At 40.1% G+C, this 14,735-nt stretch overlaps 2 long non-coding RNA genes across 2 annotated transcripts; both read left to right on the top strand.

The window, feature by feature from the left end:
• The first annotated feature begins 200 nt into the window (after window positions 1–200).
• Window positions 201–641, top strand: LOC142397324 (uncharacterized). The gene is made up of 2 exons (XR_012772692.1): window positions 201–283; window positions 383–641. It is a non-coding gene; the product is annotated as an uncharacterized LOC142397324 (long non-coding RNA).
• A 10,344-nt stretch (window positions 642–10,985) lies between these two features.
• Window positions 10,986–14,456, top strand: LOC142397323 (uncharacterized). The gene is made up of 6 exons (XR_012772691.1): window positions 10,986–11,069; window positions 11,203–11,308; window positions 11,448–11,520; window positions 13,564–13,595; window positions 13,682–13,781; window positions 14,076–14,456. It is a non-coding gene; the product is annotated as an uncharacterized LOC142397323 (long non-coding RNA).
• Window positions 14,457–14,735: the final 279 nt, after the last annotated feature.

Raw genomic sequence — 14,735 nt, 5'->3', positions numbered from 1 at the left:
CTGTGATGGTCAATAAAATGTGATAAACTCCAGATTAAATTAAATCTAAAATTGAGCGATGTTTTACTTTTTCTCCAGTAAGATCAGGAAGAAGTGGTCCGATATGAAAAAGAAGGTCGCAGCTCTCCGACGCAGCATGTCACAAACGGGGGGGGGGGGGGGGGGGGGAATCCAGGTTTGGATTTGAGTGCCTTGGAGGAGAGGGTGGCTGGCGTGATCGGAGCTACGTCCTCATCGGGCGTGCCAGGGAAACTTGACACTGATGCGCCCATGCTAGAGAATGGTAAGAATGACTGCACACCCAAGACGTTTAAATAAAACAGTTGCTTTAATTTTCAACACAAATGAGGTTCCTAATCAAACTAATATTTTTCATTCACAGATGAATCCGAAGTGGCATCCGGGCAACCTGACCCGTGCAACGAATACGCGGCCCGTCAACATCCGAAGCGTCTGCCTCTGCCTCTGCCCCCCGGTCTGCAGCGTCACACCGGCCAGCCGTGTTAACCACAGAGGTCCTAGAAAGACAAACAGAGATCGTGAAGTGGATGATGGCTTTAACACACACCATGCAATCTATCGACAGTACATTGAAAGACATAAATGAAACACTGAAGTCACAGAATAAATGCTGAAAGAAATCGTTGTTCTCCTTTCTTTTTTCCTTGAATAACAGAATGCTTACCAAAAGTCAGAATCGCTGAATAAGTTCTTCTCTCCTCCTGAGCGCTCTTGGCTGTGCAGGCTGGTGGTAGGGATCTCTGGGTACGGGGTCCTCTGGATGTACATCTGGAAATGGCACTCCATTTTTTTTGGGCAATGTTAAGGAGATCCCCGCATGCAATAATAATATTGCATACCTTTTCGGGCGTATAGGGTTCCCCCCGCAGCCGAGAGACAGATCCAGCTTTAGGAGCCCTATACACCTCTCCACAGTGGCACGCGTGCGCGAATGCGCAGTGTTAAAGCGCCTCTCCTGTTCGGTGTGAGGGTGCACGGTTGAATAATGAGCCATCACTCTTCCAATTACGGAGTTGTACTTGTTTAATTTATTTAATTTGCGTTTATGTTTATATTTATGTTGAAGTCAAATAAAACATGGGCCTTCTTTAAAGTGATAAGTCTGTAATTTTAACCAAGGGATTTGTTGCGACTCCTGAGCACGCACTAGTGACGCTGCTGTATTGCAGTCACCGCAAGTCAAAATGGAAAAGTGCGTACACGGCCTCAGACCTGTCGTGGCGATTTCATCTTTCCTGCGCTCACGATGGATTTGATAAATGCCAACCTTTGCGCAGAAAAGAACGTACACACGACCTACGCACGTTTTTCGTCTTACGCAAGTTTGATAAATGAGGGCCACTGTCTTTGCCTTCAAAATGCTTTCTCCCTGTCGTGTTTTGAATTATCGAAACTCGTTGCCACGTTAATGATGCACTCAGAGAAGCTTCTGTTGAAAAAAATGCGGTGAAGAAAAAATTCAATGTAACGTCTAATACAAAGAATTTAATTTCAATTTTCAGGTTTGTGGAAACCTGATCAGAATTGAACTATCTGAATGCTCATGATGAGGTCCTTATCTTTATTCTCTAAATAGTCAAAGGTAGACACAGAGTGTCTCTTATTTGTAATTTAAGAAAAAACATTCAGAACTTTTGGGAAATTAATGGATTACAGGCAATGTGTGCTCTATTGCTCCTATGGAAGATTTTCATATTCATAAGGGATTCACAATGAGAAAAAAACTATGGATAATGGGTACCATATTCACAAGTATTCAAAAGTCTCCAAATCATCCAGCTGAACATAAGGACATTCCACACAACGTACAGACTTGACTGATTTGTGATATCCTTTTTGACAACACTACATTTAAAAGTGCTGAATCCACAAAATAAGCTAATGAACTACTAATGACTTGCTCGAGATCCAGTGGCTGATTAAAAGTTGTCTTTTGATTTTGCTTGATATTCAAAAAAAGAAATGTGAATCTTCTTATAGACTTCAACTATAGAGAGCCATAAAAAAAAAAAAAAAACCCCACTGCCATCCATATATTATCCTTAAAAAGATTCAGTTTTTGTTTTGCAGAATTTTTACACCAAAAATAAGTTTTCAAGCTTTTAGACATTCTTGAAGTTTAACTTAGATGTGAGCACTGGAAAGTACCTAAATGTACCCAGTTTGAGTCCATCCTGGGACTTTTCTTAGATATCATCACCCCACTGTCTGCCCTGATGACCAGACTTCAAAATGACCTATGTGCCAAAGGAGGAATGTTCATGAATGTTCATTAAAGCAGAATAATCCTAGCAGATCTGAATGTCCAACCTTGGCCAAAACATTTCAACAGAGATCTGTGCAATGGGCTCTCATGCTACTCCTTCAAAATCCAGTTTCCTCAAGTTGTGCCCTTGTGCAGTTGGTTGTTAGTTTTCTTCGGACGTGTCGCAAACAGACTGGCTTCTGCTTGTTCAACTCAATGAGGTCAAAAACCCTCCACAGAAGAAGTCATCCACTGGACTCTGGTCATTTTTGTCGAAGCAAAGTCCTTCATTTTTGTGCAGTTGAAAAGGCAAATCATTATAAATTTTATTGAGCAACATGAAGGAATGTAGGGGAAATGGACGTATTGACTGGAAAACTAAATTAGAAGCCATATGTGTCCACACTGGAATTGTAAAGTCAATAGTTCAGATATCTAACACATGGACCTCTCTATAAATTATTTTAGTTTACACTTCAAGGCATAAAAACTTTAGGAAAACTTCTTCAAACCCTTAAGCGATAGGAATACTTGTTTACTTGTAACTTTGACCTGAAAAACATCCTCAAGTTCATTCAGTAGCCGTTCCAGAAGAGCTTGTCTAAACGAAACAGCCTTCGGCTCAATGGATGAAAGAAACAGGAGAATTCTAAAAAAAAAAAAAAGAAAACTGTTATTGTCATCACCAAGTTAGAGTGAGATCAATAATGAATTTTATAAACTCATGTTAATGTTACTGAACCCGTTTAAAAAATGTCAGCTGTAACCCTCTAACATTTGTTAAACCGAAATAAACCCCATCATTTTTAAGCATTGTTTTAATGGATGCCCTCTTCTGTTTGAAAACGACACATTTACACCTAGATCTAACCCAGGGGCTCCAGGTTGGAATGTTCATCTATCGTAAAGACTTAAAACAGATCGATCCATTGTACACAATCTGTCAGACTGTCAAAAACCAAATATGATTCAAATTTTGCTACGTTTGGGGGAACTTATTGAATTATGATGTAACCTGCAAAAAGAACTCTGATCAATATGCCCTTAGAAAATACTGCACTTTGTGAGCAAGTGTAAAACTGGGAAAAAAAAGTAAAGGTTTGTTGTAAACAGTGAGCTCTGCCAAAAAGAGTAAGACTGGCAATCTGCATTTAGGCCTGTTTTTCTGCTCCTTTGAGCACGTCTGCGTGGATGTGTCTTCCTGTATGCATGTAGTCTGTGTGCAATAGTCTTCTGTGTGTGTGTGTGTGTGTGTGTGTGTGTGTGTGTGTGTATGAAATATCTCTTGGTGGAAGAGCAGCTCCATGACTACTGCTCCCAGGGCAACAGAGGTGCAGCGAATGTGGAAGGAGACTCGGCTCCACCAACAACCGCCCCCATGACACAGACACACACGCACACACGCACACACGTACCGAGTTGTGAGCAGGAGACTTTGTCTCTCCTCTCTCCATCTTCTTTTCTAACTCCTTCTCTTTCTTTCACTTGTCTCCTCTCCAAGTTCCCCTCAACAACAGCCAGGCCAATTAAGAAATGGCTCTTGAAAGGGTAGCAATTATTCCTTTGCAAGACATACACGGCTCCTGCTTGCCTCCACACATTATTATCTCTCTGGTATCCTACAGTGAGGTGCCCGGCCAACCATTCACTGAAACGCCTTGCACTTCTTGCCAGCCTCGCTGCTTCTTCTCTCTATCTAGCTGTCTGCGCTGATGAGACCAGATTGCAAAGCATGGCAGTCTGAGGCCTGATGGTGAGCAGAGAAACACAAGATAATGGTTGGATTATTAAGGGAAGCCCTGTTGAGAGAAAAGATTTTTTTGATATCTTTGCCACCAGCCATGCAACCTACATTCCATCTTTCATCTTGCATCTACCAGTTTTTCCATCTCTCCCTCTGTTTTTCATGGTTTATGTCATTTATTTTTTACCCTAAATTTGCCATCTCAACCTGCCACATGCAAATGAAAGGCACTGCTGTGGGTTTAATGCTAATCAATACTGTGCAAATATTCATTTAAGGAGATGACTGCATGGTGAGAGGGGAACCTGACCTACTTGAAATGCATGAAGTTATACATTATTCTTTCCTGAGCATTTTCATATGAATGCATATGCTTGTATTTTGCACAATACTATGCATCATGATTTTCTGAAAAAAAACAAACCTAAAACAAATCAACCTCTGAGGAAAATCAGAGGGTAAAACAAGAGAGATAATCACTGAGGAAACTGACATGTGAAGGAGCTTTGGTGCTTTTAAATAATCATTCTACCTGTATAAATAATAGAAACCTCTTTCGCTATCATTACATAAGGCTTTTGTGTTAAAATGGTGTATTGCTGTACTCCGGAAGGAGGTGCAAATGGAAAAAGGCAAAAGGCTCTAGGTGCCACAGACGTGGGCTCAATGATGGCTCCATCATCCATAAAAGCACATAAGTAGACACCAAAAGGGCTGGATTAAGAGCCCCACTGTGCGAAGAGCACCATGGGACATGTAAAACAGCCTGTTAATATAACTTCAATCCCTGTGAGTCAATCATTCTGGATATTTGGCAGAGAGATATGTTAAAGTTAGTTCAGTCATCACTGCACATTTTTTGCTTTTCCCCATCTACAAATCTTACTGTAACTCCCTAATGCCAGATTCTGACACTAACTCCTACTTTTGACCCTCTAATCCTAACCCCAAAACCCCAAATTATAGCCTGCTTACTCCCACTGTAATCAGCTATGCGGCTAACCATCTCACTTTAATAATGTTTGAAGATTACTTGTCTTCTAATTTTGTCAAAAATGCAAAGGCATGACATGAAATTTCGCAAAAGCAACCTTCTATTTGAAATACATAAGCAGTCGAATATTAACATGTCGGGAGCCCATGTCAAATATAAGGTGAACTAAGATGAAAATCCATTGCCAGAAATGTTGGAACGTTTTCTAAAACCCAAAAAAACAAAAACTTAGCTTTTCGTTGAATTACGTGCTTGCCACCAAAGTGATTAGAAGGCACAAATTGCTGCTTGCAGCTATATTTTGTTACTTTGTTTGAACATATATTCTGGTTTATATTCTAGTCCTCACTGATAAATTTCAGTGCATTTAAAACATTTATACAAATCTCAAATTTAATGCAATGAGACTCCAAAAAAAGTTGGGATGGTCATATTTTTGTGGGGCGTAATTATGTCACCTCTCTTTTTAATTACACTGTTCAATTGCTGGGAACAGAGGATGTTATTTTAGTTTTATCATTATTGTTATAGTCATGTGACTAAAGAATACACCGTCTTTCTGTCTGTTTGAGATGAGCCCATGCCCAGAGATCTCAAAGGCATTCCTGCACAGGATTGATTCATTGCTTCCTTCTTATATAACGCCACAAAGTCCACAAAGCCATAAAGACAATGGTAGCATGAGAGTTTCTCATGTAGTGACACCTAAAGGCTCAAAGATCGTGGACATCCAACTTCCCCAGACACCCCTAATCTTCTCACAATATTATGGACTGTTAATGTTGAAAGACCAAAGTCTTTTTGCTTTGAGAAATAATTTTTTGAACAGCTTGACGGATTCTCTGATGGAGTTTGGCACAGAGTAGGTGAGTCACGACCTACTGCTGCTGAGAAAAACTAAGCTAAGCCTTTGGTGAACGGTCCCTCTGTAGCCCATCCTGACACCAAATAATCTGTTATAAATATAATAATCTTTAATATATCAATACACCAGACACTCTCTAATTTGGAATCTTCTGTACACTCTTTTTCCCGACAGCCACCAAATTCTTCACTTTATCTTTAGCAAAATGACACACAGACAGGATTGTCCCTTTTATACAGCTTTGGCTTCATCCTTGCAGCCTTATATTGTGCACTATTTCTATTTTGAGATCTCAATAGTGGACTCATGGACAATATTCACACTCAGCTGCTCTGAGAGAGACCTGTTATGGTTAGGAAGTTATTTTTGGATCCTTTTTTGCTTCACAGAAATATCACACGTCTTGCTCTCAGACTGATCTTTGTTGGTCGAACACTCCTTGGAGGTGTAAGAATGATCTTGATTTTTCCCCATTTGTACAGATCCTGTCTGACAGTAGATTGATGTCCAAACTTTTAAGGTGTGATTTCGTAACCTTTTCTAGCTTGATGAGCATCAACAACTCTTTTTTTTTCTAGGGTCCACAATAGAAAAAAAAAAGGCACTTGTTTAACCTGGATGTCATCCCAGTGATTGACACATGTGACAAATTCCACCTTGTAAGTAACTGATGAAGGTTCATGTCATTTCCCCCCTGCTCACATGTATGTAGCACTGGATAATTTCCCTCACCAAATGCAATAAATAAATGGCCAAGTGTTATTTATATTTTTTTAATTAGGTTTTCTTCATCCAGTCTGTAAAAATTGGATGACACTTTTATTCAGAAATAAAGATCATTGTAAATGGTCCAAAGACTTGAATTTAGATTTAAATCTAAAAGCGGACTGGCTGCACTCCATTAGCCTTTAATACGTGTATTAAATACATGTATTACTTAGATGTTAGAATTTGGAAAATTGTATGTAATCCTGGAAAGGTGTTGGAAATGACAAGAACTTTTTCTTGGGGTGGGAGGGGGGGGGTGGGCATGAAGCAGTAATGCACCCCTTTTCATCTCCCCTCTGACAAATTTGTCTTATTTTATTTATTTATTAATATGTACCTCAGCAGACTCTTGTTTGGCTGCATCACAGCTCCTTGGAGACATTGTCCGATAGCTTGTTTGCAGAGGATGCTCACACACCTGCTCTCTCTCTGATTTGTTTACAGTGGTGGTTTGTATAGCGGTCCAGTGTGTCTATTTGGTCTAAACCTCATAGATTGATGGAAAAAATAAAAAGACATCTTTTGTGCTATGATTTAAAATGGCCTCTCAGCTCAGAGAGGTCTTGGTTTACAGTTAGCTGGAACCAATCAATACTTAGTTGCCATCATTGCTGTGCTACCACAGTTGTACTGGGAACATAATTTGCACTCTCTCCTCTCAATTTCTCCCGAAGCTCATCATTTATTTACTGTGTTTTTTTCTTTTTTCTACTTTCTTCATACTTTCTCTCTCTCCCTCTCACTCTAAGAGAGAGTAGCCTTCCCAAATAAACACATTTTCTCATTGTCATTGGACATGTTGTGCCACAAGTCACTCAATCAATCAATGTCCTAAACAACTCTAATCATCCCTCCCAGAAACTGCATTACCCCATCCAAGTACCACTTAGATAATTGTTTATTACGGGGCATAGTGTGGGGTTTGATTCCTGCCAGACAGCACGGCCACTTTCTCCTGAAGATGAAGACAGTTATCCACTAAAGTACACGAAGGCACTTTATAATTGTACAACGAAGAGAGGTCAGATCCAGATATGTTACGTACAGATTTACAGCCACAAATGCACTGAATTGAGCAGAAATTTGAAAGCAGCGCAAGTAGCTGTCAGCCAGCAGTTGAAATAAATGGCTGCCTCCTGCCCTGTCCAACGAGCCTGCTAATTGTATTTTCTCTTACTTGGTGGCATTTGTTAAGCTCCATCAGTCGTCCATGGCATGTATAAAATGACAGTCCAGCTATTTGACATTGTGAGTGGTGGTCAGGTCAGGCCCCTGCTCTCCGTTGAGGCCAATAGGTTTGTTCAAACATTTTGCTTCGCCTCATTAATCCTCCCGGAAAAAGAGGAAGGCGAGACTATGACATCCATTATTTTTGGCTTTGTGCCACATCTTTTGCATTATGTGAGGACAGGTAAAGTGTTATTTCTGTTAAATCTGCCCATGATTTATACAGAAAGGAGAAGTTAAAAAACAATGAAAGCATCAACATTTTTCAGAGGTGTGACAATGTTAGTAAGTCATAGTGAATGTCACATTGTCAGACAGAGTTGCACAGAATATCAAGTAAGCATGAAGTGACAACATGGGCCTTTGAGGAATTCACATTTTTTCCTCCCCAATATGCTGAGTAACAGACTGGAAACATTTCCACAGTTACATTTGAAGGGTATTTTTCTTTATATATCGATTATTAGGCCAGATGTTTTTTGTGATATTTGGCTTTAAAAATCTCTATTTTGCAGAGGTTGGTGTAACCTATTCCTTGTCATACATTTCTTTAAGAACAGAACTCTTAAATATCTGTCTCTAGGAAAAGTGAAGATAGGAAAACAGGCATTTTTAGCAAATATATGATTGTAATTCGCAAGCATGTTAACAAATGATATGCAACAGTGTTGCAAATGACCAGGCCATCCTCTCACTTCTTGTTCTCAAATGTCAATGTAACACTGTGTGAATATAAACGCTTAACATTTAGTGGCGAATAATGGAAGGTGGACAAGGCATTTGTAGTGCTGACATTTTAGATCAGTGCTCATAATGTGTTCTGGGGAAGCTGTAAAACAGCTAATGTGTTAGAGAGTCTCAGCGGCTTAGAATGCCGCTAAATTGGAGAGAAAAGCAGAGAAGGGAGTAAGGGAGCTAGAGACCAGCTGAGGGGGGAAAAAATGAAGGAGGAGGAAGAAGAAGAAGCGATGAGTGTTTCTTTTTTAAAAATCCTCAGCTAAGAAAGCCACAAGAAGAGAGAATTGCACAGGAAGAAAAATTGCCATTGTCGCAGGCAGAGACAGTGGTAAATGGTGCGTCATTTTGCAGTAATTTACAAATCGCCAAGTGGAAACAAAATTAGATTAAGTGGGTCTGTTGAAATGGACCTGCTAAACATCACTATTAATTATGCTGCTGTCAGGAGTAAAGATTATTTATTTTCACGAGAGAGAGTGAAATCACGCTACAGGTGACTGCTTTGGGTTTTTAGGGTAGTCATTCTTCATGTGCACATGCACATCTAAACAGAACAACAGAGAAACATGGCCATTCAATCAATGGCTTCTAATGTCTACATTATTGTTGAGGGCATTAAATGGCTTAACCCGATTTATGGAGAAAAACGGGACCAACCAATGGTGCAATGTCACTAATGAGGTAAGGACTGTTTGCCGTGCTCTGATTGGCCAAAAAGATGTTTTATACTACGCAAAAGCTATATGTGAGCATGTGAATAAATGTTGCACCAAATAGTCTGTGACATGATATTACTCACACACCAGGCCTCTTATATAAGAATAGAAAATTACACAGAATATCAAATTAAATCACCATTTCCATTTGGATCTGAAGGCCACACTGCATGTACAGTAGGTCTCCAAACAAAAAAAAAATCTAAACAAGAGCTGTTTACAGAGGGCTTTATTCTTGTAAACTTAGTCTTTTCTCCAGCTCGACGTCATGAGGTCAAAAGCACATCACAGTGTACAATAATCTCCTTCACATGCCTGCATAAGGGCTGTGGAAGGTCTGTATTAGTGGAAATGCACAGCTGAATCAATACTTTGGGTTCAGGCAAATATGATCCCTGGTTGATGGGTCAGGATCACTAAAAGTATGAACATGGAATATGATAATGACAATACACTTTTTCACAAGCACTTTTTTTCTTGTAATTGAGTGATTGTTTTAATTTTATGCCTAACTGTGAGATGTCTTTCCCATAATAAAGAAACCCAGAATCCATATTCATTTTTAACCATATTTTCTAATCTGCTAAAAGAGCATTGAAAAAAAATCATCAAAGATGCCAGTCTTGAAAAAGGGGGATATTTCTGCCGCTATACCTCATATGTAAGCTGTCGTGCAGTATAATAGTGAAACCTCTCACACTTCCCCATCACTATTTAACTGCACTATGTGCTGACAAGTAAGCAGCTTGTTTGTCATTAGTGCAAGTAGTCTTCTTGATACTAATGCAATTTGAATGAACACAAGAATGCACAATTTACAGAATGAAGATTGTTGTGGTGTGTTGCAGAGTGTAGTATAAAATGTCTATTTATGAATATAAAACTAATCAGAAACATGAAATAGCCCACTGGGTTTAATCTTTGGCTGAACTTAGTTTCCAGCTATATGAAAGAGAATATTGCTGAAAAACAAAAACAAAATAAAACACACACACAAAACAACACTGTTTACAGATCTTTGGCGCAGCAGTCATTTTAACTTGTTACAGCAGCAAAAGCCTGTGTAGTTAATAACAAGTGCCCCAGTGAGCAGAGCAGTCACAATACAAGGGCCTCCTCTGTTTGGAATGCAGCCATGATTAATTTGTCATTAAATGTGATTTTCTTGCTGTGCTGTCCAAACCTCTGCTCTGCTAAAGGCCCATTCACACTTTATCTCTGTATGAGGAGAAGACAGGTGTGCAAATAGGTTGTGGGTATACAGGTTTTCACTTTTGTTGCAGAGGAAGGTAAGTGTGGAACACTGCTCCTGTCTCGAATAAGCAGGAAAGCCACCTTTGGAATAAAATGAAGTGCTCTTTCTTTCCCATACATTTCGAATTGTATTATGTCTTCTTGCATGACAACTTGGAAGTAACACATGACTTGCTCTGTGGCCTTTACAGACCCAGCCATGAGACAACAGCATTAGCTGGTAGGCTAAGCCGCCGTTCCACTTCCCATATGCTTGGCAGGTTGTCCCCAAGTCATTAGGCATCTCCATGGGTACCCAGCTTAGGTGGAAGTAGAGCAGGAGGGAACAGGGCTTCCCCCAGTACGCCTGGCACTGGCCATCCAGAGGGGGGCATCTGGCAAGGCAGCACCCCAGGTCAGGCTATCTGAGGAAAGAGCACATCGGCAAGCGCTACATGGATGGCTCACTGTCTCTCCCTGGCAGCTTGTCATTTATCACTGCTGAGCAGCTTTGTCAGGTGGGAACGTGATTAATTTCACTTTACCATTCTCAGAAATAAGCCCTATAAATCATCCTAAGCTTGGCTTGTGTGCAGGTTTTCCTTTTCGACCAACTGACAAGTCTTTACCTGTTTCCAACGCCCTCCTCAGGCCTTGTCTTACTCCTGATGTCGCAGGAGAAAAGAAGTTTGGCGCCAAACACACATATCATGAATGAGGAAGCGTCCTGCAGAAGAAGAGCACATGTCAAAGAGAGGTAGACACATGCAGACACAATCTGTACAGTGAGACAAAAGCTGCGTGAATACCATCAAAAACTATTTACATTTATTTTCGTTTCATTGTACACCCTGTTGTCTTGTTGTCACTCATGCAACCATCTGTTCTTTCCTAAGTGAATGACAGATGCCCAAAGATGCAAAGACAGGATCAAATGGAACATGCTGATGATGTGGACCTGTCAGCAGAGTATGTTGATGTTGAGGATTCTAGTTTATTACCACAGCTACAAAACGCATCACATCTAATATGTCAGAGGTAATAAGGACACTCTAGTGATATGTGGCAGGCTGCCAACTTGTCAGACAGGCACCGTGTTATGAAAAGCTTTTCTATTAATTTTACAGATGTGCTGCTGTTTTGTGAGTGATTTAACTCCTCTTTAACAAGATTTCCACGCTCACACTTTCCCTTGCTTTCTCGCTTTGTTAAGGGAGACATTGATGGAGGCTTTCAAAAATATAGAGCAAGAGGGAAAAAAAAGATTTAATGCTAAAGCATGACCAGATGTGTTTTGATCAGCCACAAAAGTGAATGAAATACCATAAAATATAGAGAAATACGTTTTTTAACTTATAACAATGGAACAATGTAAGTGCTACAGAACCTTTCACATGTTGCATGATCATGGGACCTATATATATATATATATATATATATATATATATATATATATATATATATATATATTAGTGGTGGGCATAGATTGATTTTTTTAATCTAGATTAATCTAGCCATTAAAATGGCTCATATTCAGGGGTCAATTCGCGGGGTTCGCGGAAACAGACGTGTAAACTTTAGTTCCTATCCAAACAATAGTCGTTTAATCCTGATACTGTTGCAATTGCCGTGTCGAGTGCTTCAATACAATAGTGTAGTAACCCCACGCATACCTTTCTCACTGCAATTAAGTTTTATTTCGGATTTATTTCGGATTTTATTTCGAATTTAGTTTCTTTTTCACAGCTGCCTCTGCTATTCCTGCTCTTCTCAGGTGTACCTAATGTAGTTTTACATAATTTGTAACGTGATGTATATCTTGTATAACAAATTGTAAATAACAAAACGTTTATTCGTGTCCCTGCCCTCTCTTTCCTCATGTTCTTTTCCGCGGGGGTGCTGCACAGCCGCGGTGCCTTTAAGAATTTAACATTCTAAATGTGACATCACGAGCTACCAAAGCTACCAAAGCAAATTCTCAAGCGAAGCTTCTCCAGCGAGGTCGCTCTTGGTGTACACACAGCATTAGGGCAGACCAGCTTATTCACATGCATGGCTCCAGCAGTTTCTCTAGCTTCGCCAACTTCTCATATTCAGCACTTGTTGGGAGGGCCAGGTGGTGCTGCTGTTGAGATAGCGTTGTGTGCAGTGCGTCTCTGTTGCGCCACACGCGCAGTATCCTCCCTTAGGAGCGCTGTCTGTTCCAACAGAGCAGATTTTGTCAACTATCCCCCACAGATTAGCGACCTCCATAAACTGCCTAGCACAGGCTTCTGCAAAGTGGCGTTCTTCTGTTTTAATCACACCTAACGGCAGACACCCGAGCTAAAATATCAAGGTAAAAGTCATCACAGTTTGCTTAGGCTACCTATTTTGACCCAGTTCCCAACCCAACTTTGAGAATAGATTAACGGCGATATTTTTTATATCGCCCGATAAGACTCTCAAATTATCGCAGCACGTTAACGCCGATAACGGCCCACCACTAATATATATATATATATACACACACATATATATATATATACACACACATATATAAGTATAGTGTGTTATCAAAGGCTACGGAATAGAAAATAAACCTGCCTGGAGCTGTTCTAATTCAGACGGCGATTGGATCCTTTCCAAATGTAAATGCAGCCCAAACAGCATGTCACAAGCCGAAAGTAAGGTTATCCTTAAAGCTGGAAGCAAAGCTAACTTGTACTAGATCCAGCTAGACCTGCATACCATGAATTCAAGATGATTTATGGGGACAAGCCAGCCAAATACACTGAGATCAAATCACAGTCTGGACAGAACTGAGATAATATGAGCACTCATTAACACCTGCTGTAAATGCAAATGACAGGGGATCCGATGTCATTAGGAGGAAGTGAATCACATACTGATACGGCCCAAATCCAATTATACTTTATCAATCTATTTTTGTTTTGTTGAACCGACTCAGTAGCTTTATTATTATGATATCATTAAAATGTTCATCATGCAGTTCTGTACATTTCTTTACAGGTTTGAGAAAGCTACCTTTACCTCTCAACAAGGTTTGTAGAACTTTGGTCTTTACCCTCTGGCAATAAAAGTAATCTTACAAAGACTGAGAATACACACTGATGACCTCTACCTGCAGGTGAAGCCGACCATCCCGAGTAGCACGTCTTCCCACGTGTAAATAACTGTAGAGGAGAAAAAGCACAGAGTGAACAAACGTTGAGCGATGAGGTTGGCAGGTGAGGTGATGATCAAGGCCAGCGAGGTTTGTCAGCTTTTTAGCACAGGAGAGAGCATACTTCCACAGTTATAAGTCAATAAATGTTGCAATATTTGTGTAGAGTGAATGTAATAGCTAAAATCTACATGCAGCTACTAAGAACTCTTTGCCCTCAGTTCCCTCTCATCTTTCAGTACTCTAACAAAGACAATGCTTCATCAGAACAACTAATAGTTGTTTCTTGCTGTTGACTGTTCATCTGAATACTGATTTCTTTGTTTGTTGGTTTGAATTCTCCTTTTTTTCCCCCCAGAAAACTTGCCGAAACTTCGCTCCAGCTGGTGCCACATCACATTGGCTGCTCCAACTCGTATTTTAGTACGTGGTGACATCAAATTTGCTCCAACCAGTGTGTCAGCATGGTAATGTCATCCCAGACATGGAGTTTGGCTGGAAAATACAGAAAGATTTCTTTGGTGTTGACAGGCCTAATCAGGCTCGGGTAAAGGCTCGGAAACTCTAGCTTTAAATGTAAAATGAGAAAACACTCCCCACGGCACAGCATTTCAAACTCCTCTGAACACAACACAAATAACCAATGTTGTCAGACTGGCAGTACTCACAGGTGGGCAGCCGGTGAGGAATAATATACTCGCTTCCATACTCCAACTTCTTTTGGCTGAGATGCCAAAATATGACAGACTGGAGGTGCTTGTTCAAAGCTCTTGAAGATGAAAAATAAATATGTTCATGTAAAGCAAGCCTGTGATTGTCCATATTGTCCATTATGAATTAGACAGCAAGTGATTTCTTTCATTTGCTTCACGTGAGGTACATTAGTGTTTAAACGGTCCTTTTTTCCTTTGTGTACATACCTGACAGGGCCCTGCGATGCAGCTCTCTGCTCCACTTATTTTTCAGAGTGTATTTTTATAAGCTTATAATTGATGTATACATCTCTGTGGAAATTACT

Source organism: Odontesthes bonariensis, chromosome 13 (assembly GCF_027942865.1).
Source record: "Odontesthes bonariensis isolate fOdoBon6 chromosome 13, fOdoBon6.hap1, whole genome shotgun sequence".
NCBI lineage: Eukaryota > Metazoa > Chordata > Actinopteri > Atheriniformes > Atherinopsidae > Odontesthes > Odontesthes bonariensis.
This window is presented reverse-complemented; position numbering and strand designations above follow the sequence as displayed.